Source organism: Canis lupus, chromosome 1 (genome assembly GCF_011100685.1).
Source record: "Canis lupus familiaris isolate Mischka breed German Shepherd chromosome 1, alternate assembly UU_Cfam_GSD_1.0, whole genome shotgun sequence".
Lineage (NCBI taxonomy): Eukaryota > Metazoa > Chordata > Mammalia > Carnivora > Canidae > Canis > Canis lupus.
Genome location: NC_049222.1, coordinates 118,867,731 through 118,876,692, shown reverse-complemented (window position 1 = coordinate 118,876,692; position 8,962 = coordinate 118,867,731). Strand labels below are relative to the sequence as shown.

General features: G+C 49.5%; 1 protein-coding gene across 4 annotated transcripts in view; it reads left to right on the top strand.

The window, feature by feature from the left end:
- Positions 1-970: 970 nt before the first annotated feature.
- Positions 971-8,962, top strand: part of GARRE1 (granule associated Rac and RHOG effector 1) — a 77,393-nt gene continuing 69,401 nt past the window's right edge. The window contains exon 1 of one of the 4 annotated variants that reach the window (XM_038529419.1): positions 971-1,077. The gene's annotated coding sequence lies outside the window, so the exon portion shown is untranslated. Of the gene's footprint in view, positions 1,078-8,005; positions 8,222-8,962 lie in introns of those variants that run through there. The other 3 variants (XM_038529421.1, XM_038529422.1, XM_038529420.1) reach the window with 3 other exon arrangements.

Sequence of the window (8,962 nt, the reverse complement as noted above, 5' to 3'; positions counted from 1 at the left end):
GCTCTCTATGAACTCGCCTACTCCAGGTATCGCATATAAGTGGAATCGTAGGATATTTGTCCTTTTGTGACCGGCTCACTGACTACTCAGCCTGATGCTTCCTGGTTCATATGTTTGTAGCATGTGTCAGAATGTCCCCCCCCCCCTTTTTAAGGCTGAATAATATTCCTTTGCATGGATATACCACATTTTGCTTATCCACTCATCCATCAGTGGACATTTGGGTTGCTTCCACCTTTTTGACGATTATGAATAATGCTGCTATGAACATGGGTAAAAAAAAAAAAAAATCGACATCCAGTCCTGCCTCCCCCTCCCTAGTCCTTCCCGGCAGCTGCAGCCCAAAGACTCCCAGGAGGCCCACAGGTATGATAAAGTCTCCACCTGCCTAAAGCTTACTAGTTTCCCGACGCTCCCAGGCCAGACACCTGCCGTTTCTTCTGCCCTCACCGGGCCTCCCTCTCTGCGTCTGCAAGTTGTTTTCTTCCTTCTCCCCTCGGAGGACCTGAGCTCCCGCTCTCCGTCCGGGGCCAGGAGGTCCCCGATGACCCCCCCACACTAGGTCAGGGGACTCTCCACCCCGCCCCCCTTCCACTTTCCCTTCCTACCACTTGGCACAACTGGCGCTCTCTCATCATGGGCGTTTGTGACCATTTTATTGCGTTTCCGCTGGAGCATCCAGCCACGCGGGGGTGCGGGCGCTCACCGCCCGGTTGGTTCCCGGGCGCCGGGCAGGACGCGGCCCCCCGCGCGCACTCGGGAGCCGAGGAACCTATTTCCATACTGAACACGTGAGGCCGCCCAGAGGCCCCGCGGCGGTGCAGGATCCGGGCGGCCGCCCGTCGGGCCCCCCCGCCCCCCCTCCCCCCGCGCCGCAGCGGCCCCTCGGCGAGCTCCCGGCGCCCGGGCACGGAGCTCAGGGCGCCCCCTCCCGGCCCGCGCGCGGGGGCCGCCTCCAGCCCCGGGGCCGCAGCCACTCGCGCGTCCGCCTGGGGCGGGGCGGGGCCGGCCCGGAGACGTCACTTCCGGTGTACACAGCCGGGCCGGGCGGTGCGCTGGGGGCCGGGCGCGTCGCAGGTGAGGAGCGGGCGCGAGCGGGGCTGCCGGGCGCGGGCGGCGGCGGGCGGCGGGCGGCCGGTGGGCTGCGGCCGGGGCTGGCGACCCGACGCGCTCGGGGGGCGGGGGCGCGGGGGGCGCCGCTCCGCTCCGCTGCGGGGCTCGGGGCTCGGGGCCGCGGGCGCCCGCCCCTCGCCCGTCCGCTGTGGAGGACGCCGGGCTGTGGGGGCGCTGGCCGGGCGGACGGAAGCCCGGAGGGGCCTCTGGGCTCGTGCCCGGGACCGGGGGGCGCCGGGGCCGTGAGGGGCGGCGGAGGGGGCCCGGCGAGGTCCGGCTGGCGCCGGCACCCGCTCCCGGAAGCCGGCGGCTGGTCCGCGGAGGCGCGGCGGCCTGTGGGCGGCCGGGGTCCGCGGGGACTGGCCGGGGACGCGGCCCTCACGCCGCCCCGCGGCTGCCGGGCCGGCCGTGCGGGGCCGCCGAGGAGCGCGCCGTCGGGGCCGTGCGGAGCCTGCAGGCGCGGTCCGGCCGCGGGAGCGTCTGTGGGCGCCCGGCGGCGCCGAGGGACCCGCGCCCGCGGGGTCAGGGGTGTGTCTTCCGGCGCCGCGCGGCGCGAGGCAAGGAGCGAGCCTGGCTGGCACGATAAGAATTCTGGTTATTCTCCTCACAAAATCCGCCCGGTGAGCGCCCGGGTCGGGGGGACCCCGGTTTGGAAGCGGCATGTGGCTGCCCCTCCCCCCGCGCCCCCCACGACACGAGCGACAGTCTCCTCACACTCGGCCGCGCACGGAGTGTCGTGACAGGACTTTCGCGGACGGCGCGCCTCCGGCGGCCTCGCCTGCGCGACAGTCGTTTGCGGACGCTGCGCTAACAGCGTGTGATCACTCTAATGGGCTTCGTAGGCACCGCGGCGTACCGTGGTGTAACCAGACCCTCCGGATGGGCCTGTGGGTCGACCGTTTCCAGTTCGTCACAAGATACCTCTGCCCAAAGGATTTGTCTGATTGTTTTAGGATAAATTTACAAATGAGGTCAAAGGCAACATTCATTAAAAAAAAAAAAAAAAAATAGGTTATATTTGTTTCCTTTGTTGACATGTTTGGAAAATCCTTCTCCATCCCAGTGTTGAACTTCCATTCATTTTTGCTTCTCATTTCATGATTTCATGGTGGGTTGTTTTTTTTTTTTTTTTTTTTGACTTTCAGCTTAAATATTTTTTTTCTTTTTTAAGATTTTATTTATTCGTGAGAGACAGAGAGAGAGAGAGAGAGAGAGAGAGGCAGAGACATAGGCAGAGGGAGAAGCAGGCTCCATGCAGGGGAGTTGGATGCAGGACTGGATCCCAAGACCTCGGGATCACAACCTAGCAGAAGGCAGATGCTCAACCCCTGAGCCATCCAGGTGCTCCAGCTTACTTTCTATTTAAAGTTTCATTTTGGTGTAAGATATGAAATATTTTCCAAATGATTAGTTGACCCAGTTTTATCGAATAGGCTGTGACTGCCGTTTTGTCATATTTTATTTCATTTTTTTAAAATTTTATTTATTCATGAGAGACACAGAGAGAGGCAGAGACACAAGCAGAGGGAGAAGCAGGCTCCATGCAGGGAGCCTGATGCAGGACTCCATCCTGGGACCCCAGGATCACACCCTGGGCAGAAGGCAGGCGCCAAACTGCCAAGCCACCCAGGGATCCCCCATTTTGTCATATTTTAGATCTAAAGTTCTCAGTATGTGTTTATAAGGGACTACTCACAAATTTGATATTTAGGTTTTGTGTATGCTGTTTTTAAATTTCATCCGCAGGATCTTTTTTTCTTAATCATTTTCCTTTACGAGACTAGGAAATAGGTCATGTTTGAGATTTTTTTTTTTTCTTTTTTAAAGTGAAAAGTTCAGTTTATTGTTTCATTGCTTTCTTGCTGACAAGATAACAAACTCCATATGAAGAGTGCAGGTTTGTTGTGGCAACTTTTCAGTCTGGCATTTGAGATTCTAATCTTCCTCTATTTTTGCACACGAATACGTAGGTTAGCATTGGAGACCAAGATAGAAAAGCTCTCAGATTCCCTTGGCAAGCCTAGATTTTTGAATCTAAAATTATCTCTGGATTTTTGGAAGACAGCATGTTTTAAGCATCCTTTAAAAAATTTTTTTTAAACAAGTTGCACATGATTCTGCTGAAATCTTACTAAATGTTTATTCTGTTTCAATCCTGGAGCCTAATATACCAGAAGCTTTATGTCAAGTGGGTCTTCCAAGTCTGTAGGAAAATAATTGTATCTAAGAGCTGGTAGGCTGGTATATCACATGGGCTGGGTGTCCACTCTCTTTCTTTCCCTCTTGAAACTTTGTCCTTAGTGGAAAATGATGACCTTCCTAGGTAGGCAAAGAATGTTGGTTTGAATAAGGAATTGCTTTACTTTGGAATTACAGGAAAAAAAAAAAAAAAAAAAAGATGCTTTTTCTCTTAGCACAAGTTCACGGAGAGCTTGAACTTGTGAAGCGTTGTGCTTCAAATGTCTTTATCTCTAATGAAACTGCTCTTGAGGCCCAATTGATAGATGCAGTGGCTGCTGCTTACTCATTTCCCTTGACCTTGACCATAAATATTTGGCATGGTGAGCCAGATTTCCTTGCTGTTGTCAATCTCCTCTTGGTTGGCCTTCTTGACTTGGAGCTATTGTGGTCATTTTCTTAACTTTGTGACAGTGCTTTTTCATTTGACTTTGTTGTTTCTCTCCCCACATCTGCCTATGAGCATTTTCCAAGGCCTCGCTTCCTTCCTCTACCTCTTTTCCCAAAAAACATGCTCCTTCCCACTCATCCAGTGTATGACTTCCAGGCAGAGAATCACTTTACCCCCTCACCCTTGTCCCCATTGAGTGACCCCAGCTCACACTTTGCTACAAGTCATTTCTTTATCTCCAACTGACCCCTGGTCATGTTCTCGAGGCCATCCTCTCTCCAGCTGAGGGAGCCCTTCTTTGCTTCCCAAGGTGGCCTTGTCCTTCATGACTATCCCATCTCATTTTCCTTCTTGATTTGGGGTGTATTTGCTGTTTGCTTTCTGTCCCTATACTTTGATTTAAACTTTGTGTCTTTGCTCTTAGGGACCTCAGACATAATCTGGTTCCACCCTAGATGAGAGATGAGACTCAGTGATTTTATTCATTAGTTTAGTTAACTCACATTTATGGAGTACTCTCAGTATAGGCCAGTTACTATAGTGGAAAATTGAAATACAGAGCTAGAAGGTATAGCCTGAACAAGAAGGCCAAATAAGCAATTGCCACAAAGTATCATAAATGCCTAGAAGTGGGGGACACTTAATGAGCTCCGCCAGGTTTCAGAGATCTTGCCTGTTGATGAATGTTGTTGCTGTTATCTCCAGGACCTGGAACACAGTGTCCTGGGAACGATCAAGTATTTGTTGAATGAATCAGTGATCATCTGAGAATGAAATGAGAAAAGAGCGGTCTATAGAAAAGATATAAACCAAGAGACATCTTGTGAGACAGTTTGGTGAATTTCAGGGAAAACTTTAAGTTCAACTAAAATGACCCGGCTATAACCCCAGGAAGGTATGAGTGGAATGTGTTTGTAGCCAGAATGCTTAAACTTAATTTTGTATCGTCAGAAGAAAGACTACATTTCTAGGAGAGGATTAGGATGGTGTCTGTGGAAATCGGGGTGGCAGGTCCAAGAGAAGAATTGGGTGCTGTGTCTGTAGCACTGCCTGGAGGCCCTGGCCAGAGGAGCTGTGTGCAGTCCTCCAGTGAGCTTCTGCACCCCCAGACAGATGGGTGCATCTCTGTTGATGCCTCAAGCCAGGAGAATCTTTCCCTTGCTTTACTTCCACACTCCTAATACCTACCTTCTGATTAGAACATGGCTTCCTGCCAAGGAGAGAATGTGAATGGTTGAGAGCTCCTTATCCAGACTGACCGCTTGGATCAGATCCTGATCTTGGGGTGCTGGCTAATCTCTTTGTTTCCCTCTCTGTAGAATGGGGAGAATGGTAGACCCTTCCTCTTCGCTGCCCAGCACCTAGTATAAGTGCTCAGTAAATATTAGACCTCATCAGTATTTATAAACTTAGTAACTGGCCTTCTGGCTAGTACACAGTCATCTTTGAGTTTGGGTGGCCTGAGTCAGTTGCCCTGGACCTGCTTACTCCTGGGGGCACTGACAATACTGAGAAACAGAGGGGAAGTCGTGGCAGATACACTCTTCCCAAAGCGCTCATCCAGAGAACCCGACTGCTGTTGTCAGGGAAGATTTCCTGGAGAAGGATGGGCTTCAGCTGAGTACGCTGGGAAAGCATTAGTACAGCACCACAGTAAGGGGAAAGGACTTTTAAGGAGGGCCATGACAAGTACAAAGGCATAGAGGTGAGCAAGCATGAGGTTTGTGAACCGTAGGAGTTTTAGGGTAAAGGGTGGACAATTATGAATATGGAAGTGGAAGGAAATGGGATTGGGGAGGAAAGTGGGGCCAGCTCTTAAAGAAATAATTAATGATGATATGTAACTTATTGGGCAGTAACAATGTGTCAGTTATGATGTCAGTCCCTTCTCACTGTGCCAGCCAGGTTTGGTGCCAAGTGCTTTGTATACATTACTTTGTTTCATCTTCACAACAACCCTGTGTGATGTAGGTGCTTACATTACAGGAGAAGTGATACATCCAATGTCAGCTGCCTGGTGATTCAGCCTGTGCACTGTTGCAGGGTTAGCACTTAATATCATTTGTGCATTTAAAAGCCTCTGTGACTCCTGTTTCCTGGCAAGTCCAAGCCCGACAAGATCCTGACTTTATGGAACCATCTTGGGTTAAAAAGTGAAACTGTGTGTGTCTTAGAATTGAATAAAAACAGTATAGGTGCAGATATACGTCAGAGAAATGTCAGTCAGTGAAACAGGCAAGATGCAGAAGAGTGTGTATATGGGCCCATTTGTGTAAAAAATAAAGGAGAGAGAGAGAGGTCCACATGAAATAGGTTTCTAAGTGTAGAAAAACATTTCTGGAATGATAGAAAAGAAAGAGTGTTTGCCTTCAGGATGAGGCCCCAGAAATCAAGGCTTTTAGACTGACCTAGCTTTTTCTTGCACATACTCTTTTGTACAGTATGATTTTTCTTGTCACTGTGTATTATATTTTCAACTAAAAGTTAATAAAAACAAAATTTTAAATGTTTGCCATGTACGTAGCAGTCATTTAGAGAGGGAATGCGGTAGATGTTAAGAAGGATTCTATCCAGACTTCTTGTGTTCGGTTTCTGTCTCTGCCATGTACTAATTGTTAATCTCTTAAGTCACACCCTCTCTTTACCTCATTTTACCCCATCTGAAAATGGGGGGGGGGGTAACACTAGCTACCTCTTGGAGTTACAGAGTTACAGTTAAGTTACAGTGTAAATTAGTTAATATTTGTGACGTCTTTGGAACGCTTCTTGGCCGGTATGTTTTCTTGTTGGTGGTGATGTTGTTGTGGCTTTGTACTGTGTACCGCCGTGCATCTGAAGAGGGGTCCACCCTGTCTCTGTGCATTTACAGTTCTTGTTGAACGGGCCGGCAAACAAAGCTAGCAACAAGCAGTGGCAGTGGAGGCTGCAGGAGCTCAGGACAGCCTCCAAGAGGACCGAAGGGGCCCAAGATGGTTTCATCCAAACAGTGAAGCTTAAATATGGCTAACATCTAGAAAAAGTGAAGGGGAAGAAAAAAGGGCACACAGGGACTTGTTTTGGGGGTGATGTGTGCCCCAGACAGACAGAAAAATAAGACAGGAAAGAGCCTGAAGGGAGCCCGAAATTGGGATATAGCGTGTGATGACAGGTCATCGTTATGTGGCAATTTTTCTTAGCATATATAAAATAATGATATGATTTATAAATGACATCTTAGGCTTGATGAAATGTGGTAGCTGTACCTTGATCTTTGAAATGGCCATGAGGTGTTCCTGTGTAAATTCTTTAATGAATCCCTTAATGCGGAACATGTGGGTTACTTCCAGGTTGATGCTTGTAGACAGAGCTCCCAGTGAGTGTCTTTGATATAGGTCTCTACATTTACTGAGTCTATTTCTAGGATTCATTTCTAGATGGTCTGTTTTTTTTTAAACTGTTTTGACTATGTTCCTTGTGTCTGGGTCACTGTCTGATATGTGCTTTTTCAAATTGGTAGCTGCAAAGAATTTTTTAAGATTTTATTTATTTGAGAGAGAGACAGAGAGCATGAACAGGGGAGGGGCAGAGGGAGAAGCAGACTCCCTGCTGAGCAGGAAGCCCAGTGTGGGCTCCATCCCAGGACCTTGGGATCGTGACCTGAGCCAAAAGGCACATGTTTAACCGACTGAACCACCTAGGTGCCCCATTTGCAAAGAATCTTAATGGGATGGTTTGGTTTGGTTTTCTTTTGGTTTTAATGGGATAGTTTTTAAGTGCAGAATTAGAGCTAGATATTACCTGGAAAAAAATCTAATTTTCATTTTAGAAATAATTTTGGTGGGCACCTGGGTGGTTCAGTCAGTTAAGTGACTGCCTTCTGCTCAGGTCATGATCCCAGGGTCCTGGGATTGAGCCCCACATCAGGCTCCTTGTCAATGGGGAGCCTGCTTCTCCTTCTCCCTCTGCCTGTTGCTCCCCCTGCTTGTGCTATTTCTCTCTCTTTCTGTCAAATAAATAAAATCTTTAAAAAAAAAAAGAATTTTGGGATTAGTTTCTAGTGAGATGTTATTTATGATGGGGAACCTGGGAATACCTGACTTTTCTCCCACCCCACCCCCAGGTCCCAGAGGTGGAGGTGCATGCCTGAGAGCAGAGGCAGAGGAAAGCTGGCCTGGCTCCCAGACTCCAGTGCTGCAGGCTGTGGTAACCTAGGCAAGAGCTGTCCCTCTCCCCGGCTCCCAAAGACTTAGCCTACCCCTGGGTCTAGGTAGAGAATGCAGCCACATACCTGTGCTTCAGGAGCTTTGTACTTGACAACGCCAGGTGATCCCTTCCTGAGCCTAGTCCTTGCCAGTCTTCAGTGTGGGGCTGAAAGAGGAGGGAGTGGTGCGCAGGGAAATGGGAGGAGCCCTGACCTCCTTCCCCTCTGGAGGATACCCGGCAGCCCTCCTTTTAGTTTGTTGCCAGGACCTTGAGAGTCAGGGCCAGAGCAGCAGGAAGGTAAGTAATAATTTTGAAAAATTTTGTAACTATGTGGCATTTTGAGAGGAAAAGTTTGGGTTTCCCCCCACACACACACTAATAGGAGGCTAGTGTGAAGTATTTCGTTAGAAGATGAAATGCTTCTCTCTGACTAGTGTCCAGCCTCTTTCAGAGCAGATAACTCCAGTTTCTTAGTGAGACTCAAAGTGTGCCAAGGGCTGTGGTTTATGGATTTAAGCCTCACCACTGTACTGAAGAAACCGAGGCACAGAGTTCAAAGAAACAGAGGCGTAGAGTTAGTAAGTGCCATTAATTTAACTGGTAATTACTGAGAACTGGAATTCCTATCCAGGTCAATCTGATTCCCAAGCCGTACCTACTGCACTTTGTCAGTGCCTGTTCCCAGGAAATCTCTGTGGACTGTGGAGCATCTTACTGACAAGGTCAAGGCATGAGTTTTTTCTCACATTGGGTTATAAGCTCCTGGAGAGCAGGAATTGTGTCTGTTTCACTCACCCCTGTACCCCCAGTGCCTGGAGCAGTGTCGTGCACATAGTAGGACCTCAGTAAATGCCTGAGTATGTGAAGGCTCATGGCGTGAGGAAGTGGGAGAGCCTGGAAGTCAGGATGGTAGTAAGCTCTGATGGTAAGGCCTGCTCTGTAGGGCCGTCTTCCCTGCCTGGGGAACAAGGGTGGGAATGGGGAGGAGGCTGCTTCAATATTCTCACTTAAATATTCGACCTGCTGGGGTGTTTGTGG